The 15451-nt window shown below is 28.6% G+C and overlaps 1 protein-coding gene across 5 annotated transcripts in view; it reads left to right on the top strand.

Annotated features, from left to right (window-relative positions):
• Positions 1–15451, top strand: part of Nmdar2 (glutamate ionotropic receptor NMDA type subunit 2) — a 208911-nt gene that overhangs the window by 61617 nt on the left and 131843 nt on the right. For all 5 annotated transcript variants that reach the window (XM_083044909.1, XM_083044914.1, XM_083044910.1 and 2 more), the window contains one exon: positions 15220–15263. The gene's annotated coding sequence lies outside the window, so the exon portion shown is untranslated. The remainder of the gene's footprint in view (positions 1–15219; positions 15264–15451) is intronic.

Below are 15451 nucleotides of genomic sequence, written 5' to 3'. Positions count from 1 at the left end.
AAAGTTTAACTTGTTGAACCATGGCTGAAACTGACTAACTTCATACAAAGAAGCTTCGGGAATGGCTGGCAAGACTTAAGTCGTTGCTCCCTGATCGTCGATAATTAAGCTTGTGCGTTACACTACAACCTTCAGGTTAGCATTATTGATTAATGAAATTTTGAACTTCGGAACTATAAACTATATAGGATATAAAATACGGATAAGATCAAAAGGAACAAAGACATGTATGATATAAGTATGATATATGAATTTAATGGAAGAGGTTAATAACTGTTAGAAATTATGTAATTATTTAATTGATTGATACATAAATATATTATTGTTCTTAGCTAGTTATATTAATAAATATTAATAAACATATTAATAATATATTAAATATTAAAAATATATTAATAAATGTAAATTTATCGTCTATATTTACATATACTGTAATAAATTATTTATTTATAAATTATTTATCTGTTACTTTTATCTGCAAAATAATAGTGAGCATTTTATCTCATACGTGTACTTGTTAGATACTAGGTGCTATATATTTGCTCGCTAATAAGCAGAAGCGTTTACGCTTATTATTGCACAAAAAGGGAGCACTTAAAGTTAACGCTTCTCGAGTTCCTTTTGGCTGCAAAATAAACGATTTACAACTTCGATATATTGCACCACTCAGTAATTAGTGCTTCTCGTCATCGCGTGTTCCGCGGTGCATGAATGGGCTTTACCGTTTGCCAAAAGGGAGAAAGTGTGTATTCGTAACTATCGTTTTCACAATAGTAAAACTTTTGTTTGTCCTGGCGGGGGCCATTCATAATCGTTATGCAAAATGTAATTATGTGCGGATGATAATTCACAATTAGTTTACGTGTTAGAATCATGTAGAAAATACTTTTACTTTGAGTGCACATGTATGTGTGCTAGTTTTAATGCAATTTATTTAATTTAATCAGTGGAAAATATAATATTATTTAATAATTATTTGATGTAAAGATTTATATAGTGAAGGTGTTATATAAAATATGAATTGTTATATCAGTCGAATATAACTTATTTTGCATAAATTTGCGAATGAACACTCGCTTAACTAAACACTTGTTTCTGTTTACTGAAAATTAATTACTCGTAACTAAATAATATTCAATAAAATATCGTCGTAGTTACTTAATGCGAGATGTTGATGCCTAGAGACGGATTCACATCACGCCACTCGTAATTAAACGTAATTTAAGTTTTCTAATTTCCGGGAGGCAACGTGGGAATTTCCGGCAAGCCATTTATTATATCGGCGCGTTATAAACAGTTTTCAGTTTACACGATAAATATACCCTCAACGTTTAAGAGGTAGTAAGAGGTAAACTCGTAGTCGATATGACGTCTTTCATTCACAGCCACAAAAGTGGCTTTAACTTTCTTCGGCACGCAGAGAGAGTGTTTTCGTGGAAAAGCTGCAAGATTCCGCGAGGAAATTCGTGGCTTCATGATACCGCAGGCTATTTTATCATTGCGGTATGCTATGCCATGTTTTTACTTGTAGATTAGTCGTTGGCGTAAGAACGCGGCGTCTTACCAGTCTTCTAGATGCTTAATGAAATTCGCGTGTTAGTTGCGCTAATTGACAAGTTTTTATTGTAGAAATTTACGCGGCCTGTAAGCAACTCGCGCGACGTTTATGTAAATCACGAATAACATATTTTTATAATCTGAATTAAATTATTCGATTAGTGTTGTAAAATATTCGTTTATACAGAATAAATATTAAATATTAATTAATAATTATTAAATGTGCTAATTAATTATCTTGCTAAAGTTTATGATATTTTTTTAGCAAAAATTTATGCTAATACTGAGCAAGTCTACCGCGAACGCGCAGTAAAACAATCGAATCACAGAATTGAGTAAATAAAGATAAGAATAAGCTCCATAATATATTAATCGTCTAATAAATAATGAATCTTTATATTTTAAATATTTATATAGTTTAATATTCCGTATATATACAGATTGCGTCCGATAATAATTGCCGCACTTCTCGTGTTCAAATAAAGCGAATTAAATCGTAGGATAATCCATTTCGCGATCTTCACAATTATTAAGGAAAAATTAATTAAAAAAGATCGACCAATCCGCACGCGAGTACAAGCGCGGGGTGAGAAGAGACATCCCATTGTTACTGTGATATTTGTGAATTTATAACTTCGCGATTAAAATAGAAAATTATTTTACACACGCACCAATACGATGCGCAACAGCGAAGTTGTACACAATGTTGATCTGTAAAATACAAATATACATATTTAAATTATACACGTATGAAATCATATTCCAAAATAATAAAAATTATTTTTCGAAAAATAACTGTTGCGTGCAATGGATTTTTTAAATTTATATTTTTTAAACAAATATTTAATAAAAAATTACATAACTTCTAAAAAAATTTACATTTAAACTTTTAAAAATTACGATATATGTGTATCTATATATACATATATAATTTTTATACATTAATAAGCTAAGGATTTATAAATTTTAATATTTAAATATTGTATAACAATATTTAAAAAATTTTTAAATAAAGGTTTTCTAGAATATTTTATATATATATGTATATATATTACAGTAGTTAATAATGTGAAATGAATTACTACACTGCGGAGAGAAACGAGAATTAATTTTATAAATAATAAATTAATTTTGTTAGAAAATACTTACTCCACTTACTTGTTGCTTCTCTCTTGATCATCTTTTGCTTCTTAATAACACTTACATAATACTCACTCGCGAAAACACGCATAATTACAATCGCGCGCGCACTAATCAGAAAAGAATATGACAATTGCGCGGCACTTTATACTTCTGACGCGTCATTTCTTACACGCGACACGCGTACTTTATTTATTATATTGCGAGACGATAATTAATCGCACGGTCTTATCATCTCTAATTAAAGAGTGATCGCCTCTTACAATTAGTATTTACCGTGATCGCGTCTCGCGAGATAATACGACAAATGGAGCATATTACACTACTACCTGCTTGCTTGAGCCTCACCGCGCGAATGACAAGATATGAGTTGTAAATCGCACGCGATGCATACATATGTATGTATATATATATGCATAGTTGTAAACAAAGGCGCGATTTATCAATCAAACATTATGCAACTGTTATCATATATGTACATATATTCATTGCCTTTTACACAATATTTAACATATGTAAAATAAATTGATGCGAAATATTCTTTGAGTTTTTATCAAATTAATTATAATTAATAAAATCGATGGATATACATATATCAATTCTTTTTCGCTAGTTGAATCATCTAATTCTAAAAAATGTGTGTTTTGAATTATCAATCCAATAATAAAATTATCAATCTATTTCGATTCTTACTTGAAAAGAATAAATAACATGAAATACTTATTTTAATAAATAACCAAATTCAATATAACAAGACGTCACAAGAGAGGGGCGTCGAATTTTGCAATGAATAGAACGTTAATGTTTACGTTTGATGACTCTGTTTTTATTCACGCAGCGAGACTCCTACGAGTAGATAGAGGTGTGAGAAGCTCCGTATGTCGTCAATCGTCGTATTGTCTTGTGAGGCGCAATCGTAGCAAGCACTAAGAGAAATAAAACGCGATCATTCTTTACAATTAAGCGTTGTTAGCCTGCGCGATTAATTAATTTTCGCGATTGATGATTTATAAACGTATCGTAACGGCGACTATCAAAGCTATTTCATGCATGCTTTGAACTTTCTGCTGGTTTGTAACGCGTCAATTATCTTCGAATTGATAACGTTAATTTGACCATATTTTGAATATTGAGCGGATTCGAATATAGAGTGTTCAGAGCAAATCATAGTATATATTTGTGCAATTAAAGTATATTTTCAAAGAATGTATTGTATTTTTCTGATTAATGAATATGTGATTATAATTAATCGTGAATACCGCGTGAGTATCATGAAGAAATAGCAAAAACAAGAAAGAAAGAAGAGACATCAAGCAACAATAGAGTAATCATAAGGGGAGGAATGTATAACTTATTTTATTTGTTTTTCTATCAACAATAAATAATCTATTTTACATTATTATAATATGAAGCCCACTTTAGACCACTTATAATTAACAATAAAAATTTCAAAACACAATTCTATTTATTTTATAATTTTATAATTTTTAATTGCCGTGTAATATGTACAGCAAACATTTGAATAAGTAAAATGTATGTATACGCATACATAAAATCAGCATACGTATATATTAAAATATGAGACACATAAAATATAAAATATTTTAAAAAATAAATAAAAAATTTTATTATTTTTCTTTAGACTTGTGCTTTCAATAGTTTATTCTGCTAAATATTATTTTGGACAATTCTTTGTCCAATATGTAATTTATATTTAATTATATTTTTAAAATATATTTATATTATACACTAGCGGGTCCTGACGTCGATAATAGGGGGGTTTTGCAAAATTATTTTATTTAATATTTTTGGTTTTATGATTAGCTTTTATTCCAGGCTCAACGACGTCGATAGCTCTTTCATGTTTGTTTTTCTTTATTTATATTTTTTAAACAAATTCAGTTCCAAACTGTTTCTTTTAATTTGCAAGGAGGGGGGGTTTAACCCCCCCCCCCAGCATCCGCCAGTGTATCTTATACATACATATTGTATATATTATATAGATATAAAAAATTTCGCCTAATTATTTTCGTGCAACGAAATTATCTCATCATTTCGTCCTATGTCTGACTTAATCTAAACTTAACTCCTTGAATGCGTAATGAGTATAATTTAGTGTATCTTATACTTTTATATATATATATATATATAATATATATAAAATATATATATAAAATATATATATATAAGTATAAGATACACTGTAAATTATACTCATTACGCATTCAAGGAGTTAAGTTTAGATTAAGTCAGACATAGGACGAAATGATGAGATAATTTCGTTGCACGAAAATAATTAGGCAAAATTCTTTATATCTATATAATATATACAATATGTATGTATAAGATACATTGGAAATTATACTCATTACACATTCAAGGAGTTAAGTTTAGATTAAGTCAGACATAGGACGAAATAAGATAATTTCGTTGCACGAAAATAATTAGGCGAAATTCTTTATATCTATATAATATATACAATATGTATGTATAAGATACACTGGAAATTATACTCATTACGCATTCAAGGAGTTAAGTTTAGATTAAGTCAGACATAGGACGAAATGATGAGATAATTTTGTTACACGAAAATAATTAGGCGAAATTCTTTATATCTATATAATATATACAATATGTATGTATAAGATACACTGTAAATTATACTCATTACACATTCAAGGAGTTAAGTATAGATTAAGTCAGACATAAGACGAAATGATGAGATAATTTTATTGTACGAAAATAATTAGGCGAAATTCTTTGTATCTATATAATATATATATATATATATATATATATATATATATATATATTTATGCAATAAGCATTTAAGAGCATTAAAATTTACATGCATAAACATTTGCTTAAATAAATTCGAGTCTTTGATTTCTTAAGAGAATAAGTTAATTATTTATAAATAAGATTTTTATATATTTATATTAAAAAGTAATATAATCGATGAGATCAAAATTATATTTCTTTGTTGTTTTTCCGCGTGGCAAACATTATAACTGCAATAATGGACGGCACCGAAACACGTTATACTTTAAGTTTTTAACTGATTATTTTCGCGCCGCGCAGTTAATAAAATTGCACGTGTTATCGAAGAGTTCGAAAGTTACGAAACTTGAAAGCAACGTAAAGTTGTAGCGTAAAGTTGCTAAGAGCGTACACGAAGTCGTTCCTAAAATCAAACGTACTTTTCCTGAGGGACTTTTCGGAAAGTATTATCGCTTAAGGGTGCTCGAGAAAGGAAAAGAATCCTTCAGTAACTTCTCACAAGCCTGCAATATGAAAAAAATGACGCGTATGTGTTCTCAACGTGTCTCTTTATCTTCTTGATTTTTGAGCAAATCGAATAAAATATCGAACATTTTTTGCGAAAAATAAATAATAATTTTATTATAAATCTTTTAAATAAATTAGCATAAAAATATCATAATCTTATTATTTTTTCGGCATAGTACAAAAATATATTATAAATTTGAAAAAGTTCAATGGTTAGTTTTTTTGAAAAAAATTTGAGAATTTATAGGAGAAATACTGTTTCTGACATCTTTGAGAAATGTCTGTAACAGATTGAAATATTGTCAAGACCGTCTAGTTGAGAACCATTTACGTAAAAGTTTTAGTATGGCAAAGTTACGAAATTTGTCGCAGGAGCAACGGAATTACGATTGTTCTGATCCCTTGTAAAATAAGCGATAAGAAAATTATTTTATCTTTTTCTTTATTATTATACTTATCATCTTGAATCGTTTTATCGAAGAAATTATAGTCTTTATACTCTCGTATTTGATGACTGTCGGGTTGTATAATGTTTCATAAAATTCGCAATATATCAATAATATTATAGATTTTTTAAATTAGTCGTAATACTAAATAATAAAAAATTAAGCGGTACTACAGTAAAGCAATCAAAATTAAACTTATATATGTACATATAGCTACAATTGAAATCAGTTTTATTAAAATATATATCATTTGCATCAAGCGCAGCTGGAAGTTATATACTTTCAAATTTGAAATTGCTTGCGGCGTAAAAATACGAAAAATTTTTCAACATTGAAAATCTCAACAGTTTTTGAATTTGATGAAAAAAAACCTATTCAGGCATGAGAAAACTACAAGTTTCTGTACAGCCCGAAACTGTAATCGAAAAAGCTCTCATGGCGATTGCGATTTCGCCACGTGATTTCGAGCGATAATTTAGGAAATTGCGGGCTGGATGAGAAAAAGGCGATGAGAGTCGTTGCGCTTTCCATCTATTTGAATACCGTTACCGACCAATTTCCTCTCTCGTCCGCTCTCTTTGTTCGAGCTGGCTATTAACACCGTAAAATGAAAATCAAATTCGTGTGCAAACATTGAGCGAAACTCGATTTTTCCGACCATTCCGTTCTCGTCTTTTCCTCTCTCCCCCTTTCTCTCTCTCTTTCTTTATACCTACTTTCTTTAATACTTTGCATGTATTTATATGTATATACGCTTTTTAGATGAATAAGTCGCGAAATTGAAATCGAGATGTGTGTTGAATTTATGAACCACGATTTTCTCGGCATTTGTACGCGTTGAACAAATGTGTCTCGAGCGGCCGGAACTGCGTCTCTCGATTATTGAAAAACGTCGAGATGCACAGGTTCCTTCACCTTCGGTCGCGTCCGATAGACGTTTCGCTGTAAAATAGTATCTCTATCATGTAAATATCCCCGACGTGATGTAATTTTATTTACGCTGAATCTACGAAACAGCGTGACTGTATGGTTTCACTGCGCACAAACGCAATCGTAAAATAGCTTATATAAAAGAGCAATCTTGCGAAAATGTCACTACGAAGGATAGAGTTGATGGATAGAAAAAAAAAATATTAATAATTATTATTCCCATTTCTCTTCTAATTATACTATCGATAAAATATCGTTGTAATCTTTCTTAATTCTTAATCATTTTTTCCTCATCTTTATTGATATTTCCATTCTGTTAATTGAAGATTTCAGGATCTTTGGAAGGGTTTTAATGACAATCTTACGATAATAACAAGAGAATCGCCCTTTTCAGGATATACATATATATGTATATTAAAAACTAGAGAGGCATCAAATATTCTCTTATTCCCCTTTTTATCCTTGGATAAAAGTGTTCGCTTGCTTTCCTCAGGTTGGACTTTGGCGTCTTCTCTTTCTTAGTTTTTTCCGCTTCGGAAATCCACTGTGAAAGCGCGTCGACGATGGAACTCAAGTCGTTTCCTTTTTCTGGTTCCCTTGCCTTGTGAGGACTATCCAGCCGCGCTTTTGCGTCGACGTTGACGTCTGTGAGGGGAGCTATATCCGCGTAGATCGTTTCCGCTCTCCAACTCTCGTGTCGTGTTACTTGATATCGTCCGTCTCTACACTCCCTTCATTGTGGATATCCGTTTCTGGCGAAAAAAGAACGTTATTCGTCACGTCGCGCGAAAGGATTGAACCTAAACGTGGCTCATGTACTAGGACGCTGCGGTAAATCTCATACTAGCAGAATTCAAAGCTGGAATACTCGTCCAATACGAGGAGAAAAAGATCCCACTTTCGGTCGAAATGTTTCAAAGATTATAAAAGGAAACACGGTTCTAGAAATTTTTGTATTTCTGCTCATATCATTTTTCACAGAGATATCGACCGTAAATCTTGTTGTGTATGTTATTTTATAAGATAAATAAGAAGAATTTTTTTTTATATCTAACTCTACTTTTCCTATAAACTTTTTTTAAATTTCTTTGTAATTGTTTTTAATTTGAATAAATAGAAGATATGTGAAGTATGACTTTACCTTTTCATAGCTTTTAAAATAAAATAAATAACTATGAATAGTTTAAAAATTAATTTTCTGTCGAGATCTTGGGATTTTAGAGTGAGCACGCACATAGTATAATATTTTTTCTTCTACTATGTAAAAAATCGAATTTTTCACGTGGTAATCAATCGGCCTTGAGCTATTGGTATATATATAATATATATATATATATATATATATATATATAACCCAAATTCAGATCAACTTGTGGGTCACGGAAACCATTTGTCCATTTAACTTGCGAATCGTCGTGTCGGATTTCGTTTCCAGTACAGTCCGAGAAATTTTAATTAAACGTTCCGGTATATGTGCACTCTCAAGTAAATAGAGTCTGAAAAAAAATTTCAATTCGGAAACTTATCCGAGGATTTAATCCTAGCTTGATAGTTGGCACAACCGAGCTCAAATAGAAGCGTCGCATTTAGTTCATCGTACAAGATCCTTGTTATCACACAAGATTTTCGTACATTTAATTGTCAGTCACAGATAAAATTAAAATAACGCAAAATTGGCTCTTAAAATAGCACATTTATATATCGTAAAAATATAGTTTCTTTTCCATATTCAAGTTGAATAATTTTGTTTTTGTTGAATATTCTATAGTCGGAATATTCTAATCATTATTTTCTTTCGTTAAGACATTATTTTAATTTTTACTTATTGTAAAGATTGATGAAAGAAAATAATTTTTTAACATTATATCTAACTAATAAATGTTATGTAATGGAAAACTGAAGAAGTAATAAAGATTAGATAAAAAATAAATATTAATTAAAGCAATTGTTAAATTATAGCAAGTTTTCAACATTTCTGCTAAAACAATTTTGATAGTTTTCTTTTTTTATTTAGCATAGTTTGTAAATTTTATCTTATAAATGAACAAATCAACATAGTAGGAGTTGTAATTTTGTTATTTTGGTACATTTAGTAATGCTACGTAAACAACAATACCTAATATATAAAATAATATAATTGTTTCATGCAATTAATGCAATAAACTCAGGTAGGGGAATTTGAAACAAAATAATAAAGGGGAAAAAAGTAATGAAAATTACATCGAAAATTAAGCTCTAGAGATTCAATTCGGCAAAAGTTTGGAAAAGTTTGCATGAATAAAGTGCTGAAGGCTGAAATAAATATTTACTCTCGTGCGCTTAATTTCGTCGCTTAGGTGACGGGCCTGCATTTTACATAAAATTTTATCCCCGAAATATTTTCACGTGCCATCCACTGGGAAAACTTAGCAAAAGCGCACACGTTCCCCTGATGTGCCTTTGCGGCGCACTTTGCATTTAAAATTTACGAAAATTCCTCAAAGAGAAGGACGTCGATTTTGTGTTGTCTTGAAGTCGCAGTTAGAAGTAAAGTCGATAAATTGGAACAAGTGCATTTAACTTTGCAAACGTATTACGATCGCTTTGTGTAAAATAGTTTCATAACAGTATCATTCTTCTTCATAAAATTACTGCATTAATGGACAAATATGGAAAATTTATGGATATTTCTACGGTCATAATATAATTTCGTAATTCCATGCATGAATTATGCACTCCATAAATTTATGAATTTTGAGCAGGTTACATAGATAAAGAATTTATAACATATTTTATCGTGTGAAATAATAAAGCATAAAAGAAATTTCCAAACATGTCAAAGTAATGATTCATATAATGGATTATAGATTTTGTAGTATCTAGATTTTAATATCTATTTTTTCAAAAAACACATATATATTTATGTCCAATATTTAACATAATAATGTTAATTGAATGCTATTCATAATATAATAAAAAATTGCTTCAAAGACCAAACTAAAATTTTTTTTTAAACTGAAAGATATTATTTTGTCTTCTTTAAATTTAATGCAGTATAAAATTATTATGCATAGAGAAAAATATAGCTTGACTTGATTTATTTAATAATATTTGTTGACTAGCCATTATATTATATAAAAATTCTAATTTTTCTACATTTTTTATATTTTCAATGGTTAAATTGGTATGCGCTCGTTAGTAGATTGAAGGACATTAAGGATAAACCATAATTCCTTTATCATCTTCCTGACAAACTTCCTTGACAGATTTCTCAAACTTCAGTGAAAGTCCGGTATGGGTATCGGAACTCTCCTTGACGCTTTCCAATGTAACTTTAATAACATTCAACATCGAAAACGTACAGGAGCGCTACATTCAGGGTAGCGGACAAACTTTCTCGTTGTATCTACGTGATATTACTTGGTGCGGTTATTGTTCCGCAGAGGATACGTGCGAATGTGTACCGGAAACGGATCAGAATTTGTCGCTTTTCCTACCGCAGATGCCGCCGTCGTTATATTTCATTCATCACGCGTGATATGACGCGTTCTAGATTGCGTTGCACCGAATTATGCATTCTATTCGACCATGATGTACAGATAATAGGTTTTTTTTTTATCAGGTTTTAATGAGATGCGGGCCAAATACTGATTTGTATTATAAAGTGATTCCGTGGATTTCGTTATGTACGGTTCGTGAATTTGTGATTTATTGTGTAATATAAATGTGTGTTACACATAGGAATATATAATTTTAATGCACAATATAATTTATATTTTATTTACTAAGAAAAGGGAGAGAAAGAACATTTTATAACAACACTATTTATGAAATTGCAAGCTCATGACGCCATAATTGATATGAGAACCTACAGAAAAGCAAATATTAATAAAGTGTTGCGAGAAGGGAAGAAAAACACTGGGAGATATAAAAACAATATGATGATTTTATATAAAAATTTTATTTTACAAAAATGCAAAAATTAAAAATGCAAGATTCTTAATTATTTTCTGTTAACAAATTAAAATGTAATGAAATGCTATTAATCCACATTAAATTATATAGACAATACTATATATTATATAAATGCATGTTGTATTTTAGAAAGATTCTCTGTTATACAAAGAAAAATATTACGAAACAAGTATGTTAGCACCATTTATTTTTATAACATTATTTATTTAAATATTAAATATTTAATTATTTAAATATTTAAAAAATTGCGTATATATGCCTGCATTGGGCAATTATTTGAAGAACTATCGTAATTTTTAAAAGAAACCTTACCTTTGCCTAGAAAAACTAGAAAAAATGATGTAATGACATCAAAAGCTTAGCCTTTAGACAAATATTAAAATGCTAATGCAAATGCAAATGCGGATGTGTACATTATGACTTAATATCAGATGTATCTGTCTTATGCTGGCTTGTTTGACATTCAAATATCGATACATACATGTATTTAAAATAATTACGACCGCATTGCTTGGTAGTTTACGACCTAAATCACAGCTAACACAATACGAGAGCGAAAAGGTAAGATTGTGTTATGAAATATTTATTGTTTGCAAAATATGTATATTTGCTTTCACCGAGAGAGTGATTTTATCTTTTGAATATTTTCGTATTTCTCGTAATATAATACCAACATCCATTCATCATCTTTCTTAACGCGTTTCTTGCATATTAATGCAATGTTTATATTTATTATACATTCAGTTTTAATCTAATAGCATAAAATTTAGATAAACATGCTGAAATAGTAAATCAGAATTTATTTATTGAGAGATTTATGAGTTTCTGATGTTATAATGTAATAGTGAAGTATAAATGTTAACTGCATATTTATATTTAACTGTTAAATATATGTGTACATTATATAAACATTATTGTTTTTAAAAAAGTTTAAAACTATATTTGTATTAGAAATACACATGAAAAAATTATATCAGAATAGAAATTTAGTCAATGTATGACTTACAAACAATACTGGATTAAAAAATTCATATAGTGAAGAGAATATATAAATAAAAAGTGGTTTATACGCAAACCGCCTGCAGAGTAGAAACAAAACGTACAGCTTGTAATACATTTCGCTCGTAAACTATATGACGGATGTATGTTTAGCGAAATTAAAGTTTTAGTATACAGAAAAGAACTGAATAAAATTCATACAATCTTTGCCGTATATTTTGTGCTTTTCAATACTCTGCAATAATTGTTTAAATTATATTTTTTATTGTGACAAGTTTATCCATATTTATTTTCAAATTTCCGCAGTTTAAATTACTGAATTCGAGAATACATGAAACATATAGTATTATATTAATGAAAATTATATATAGAGATACAGTAATATGTATATAACACTACCGATTATCAAATTTCTAAATTATGGGTAATTATCGAATATGTCTATTACTATCTGCTATTGAATTATTTTCAGATTATTAAGTTATCAGATGTATGTATATACGAGTTATGTTGTTATACATATCCATTTATTTACAGGTTTGTAAATGCACTGATATATGAGGATGTTCTCTTTCAAATCTATAAATATTAACAAACTCAATAGAATGTAGAATTGTTGAGAAAATAAAATTACTCAAAGTAGAACACATACAACATAATGACCACACACAACAATAAGAATATAATATAAATAAGACAATAAGGAACGAACGAAATATCAACTGAATAAGAAATTAAAAGCAAAGTATTAGTATTCCAAATTATAACAATCTGTCTTCCAACTGAATAATTTTAATCCGCTCAATATTAAATCTCTGACGCTGCGTCTTCAAGCTTTGTTCGCCCAGCTAATATTCATATTATTCAGCTCTTCGAAAGGGTTGTAGATCGCGCATAATCCTTTTCTTTTAGAATAAACGCTTGATTTTCCCCTCTCTTTCTTTTCCTTTCGTTTTAAAATAGGCTTATCCATTTCTCAATTAACTCAGTTAATAAAGAGGATATGCGAAATGAAATTCTGTTATAGCAATTAGTATGGCAATAGCCAATACATGCATTGACTTTGCATTAATCACATTTAGTGCGTCAATGTAGCGTGTATTTTGCCAGCACTTAGAATTTTAACGTTGGTTAACGCGCTGTTGCCATTGGGCATTGACCAATTTTAACTAATGTATAGCGTATACAATCGATTTTCGGTTTGTAATACGAGCTTAAGTCACGTAATAATTTTCCGTAATATTAATTTTTGATATTATCGATGTATTGTAATGGTGCGACAGTTTTATCAAAGCTTCGATGGCATAAAAGAGCTACATTTGCATAATAAATTATATTTTGATCAAATAATTATTGGATATGTTAGGACATTATTACTTCGTTTAAATCTTTAGATTCTTTGATTATTTTTGTATTGATATTTTCAGAGTTTTCAATTTTTATATCTTTGGATTTAATTTTTCTTAACTTTTGAAATATAGAATGATTTATTTTATGAATTATTTTTCATTAGAACGCATAATAATATTTTTGCATTTTTAAGTCCTTGATTCATAGGAATCTGAAATTTATGGAACTCGGATTCTAAGGCTCTTATCGATCTCGAATTCTTGTACTTGGCTAGATATATTTGTTGACTTTAATTTCTCTTTAAAACGCAACTGCGCTTTTGTTTAATATGTTTTGCATAAATAATTATAACTTGCAATTGTGCTTATTATTCCATAATCATCAAGTAAAAATTAATAAAACTTCTGCTAAATAGATGAAGGAAAAATCATCCTTTTTTAATGTTATGTATAAAATATATTTAAATATATTTAATAATATTTAAAAAATGTTTGCATAATAACAAATAAAAATATTAAAATAAGTAGAATTACATTATTTTTTGTAGATAGATATAACGTGTAGTAAAGCTTGGATAAAAAGAGAAAAAAAGGGAGAGAAAGAGAAAAAGAGAGAATTCCGAATTTATAATATATAATAAACGTGACAAATTAGAGAATTTATTGCAAAACATAATTAACAATAAGTTTGACAAATTAACATTAAATTTACATTATTGATAATTATATACACCTATTGTTGCTTCTCAAATCTGTAAACAAAAGTATTGCAAATTTATACTTTAATTTAATTGTCATATTAAACATCCATTATCGAAATACGTTTATTTTATTACAATTATAATTATTTTAATTTTAAAAGAATTATTGTATTGTGTGTGAACTGTGCATATCAATAATTTATAAACTACGAATTTATAAATTATTCTAATTTTATCTTAAATTTCGACAATTTACACAATTTACATATAATATGAATATGAATATTTACATGGTTTATGTATAATATGAATATGCATAATATACATAATACATGTTTGATCGATTCTATTCTTTTCTCAGCTTGACAAAATTTTTACTATTTTTTGTAATACTAAAACAACACAACCGCGCGGTACGCGCGCGCCATATTTCAATTTTATGTTAATAAAGAATGTTTTAAATAATATGTTATAATACTTTAAACTCGAATAATATTTTTGACAATTATCAGCTGATTTCTGTCAAAAAAATATTCGCGGATAAGGTATTATAACATATTATTTACAGCATATTACTATTTTAATATTTTTAACATATTATTTTAAAATTTAATTTTTTACCATATTATTATTTTAAAAATTAATTAGCAAATTAACGCTTTAATCAGCTGATTTCTGTCAAAAAATATTAATAAAGCGAAAATTTGCTATTTAAATATTTTAACTTACATATTTGTATTTATATTTATATTTATATTTATATTGCAATATAAAAACATTTTTTCTAAACTGCATTGTTTATAGATATTCGACACACACATATGTATCTACATAATTTGAATATTTTGATTTCAGATCAATGTGTGCTGTGTACTACAACTCAGCTGTTGCACGTATCGGTGAGTGAGAAATCGTTTATTTTATATTTTATAACATTTCTATAGCGGTAATGGGGCGTGTATAATAATGTTGAAAATATTAAAATACTAATATATTTTAAATATGTTATAATATCTTATCCGCGATTAATATTTTTTGACAAAAATCAGCTGATAATTGTCAAAAATATTAATTGAATTTAAAATAT

This window comes from Prenolepis imparis, unplaced genomic scaffold, assembly GCF_030444845.1.
Source record: "Prenolepis imparis isolate NDT839.2.m4 unplaced genomic scaffold, iyPreImpa1.0 SCAF_8, whole genome shotgun sequence".
NCBI classification, from domain to species: Eukaryota; Metazoa; Arthropoda; class Insecta; order Hymenoptera; family Formicidae; genus Prenolepis; species Prenolepis imparis.
The sequence above is the reverse complement of the archived record's forward strand: the minus strand, read 5'-3'. Positions and strand labels throughout refer to the sequence as shown.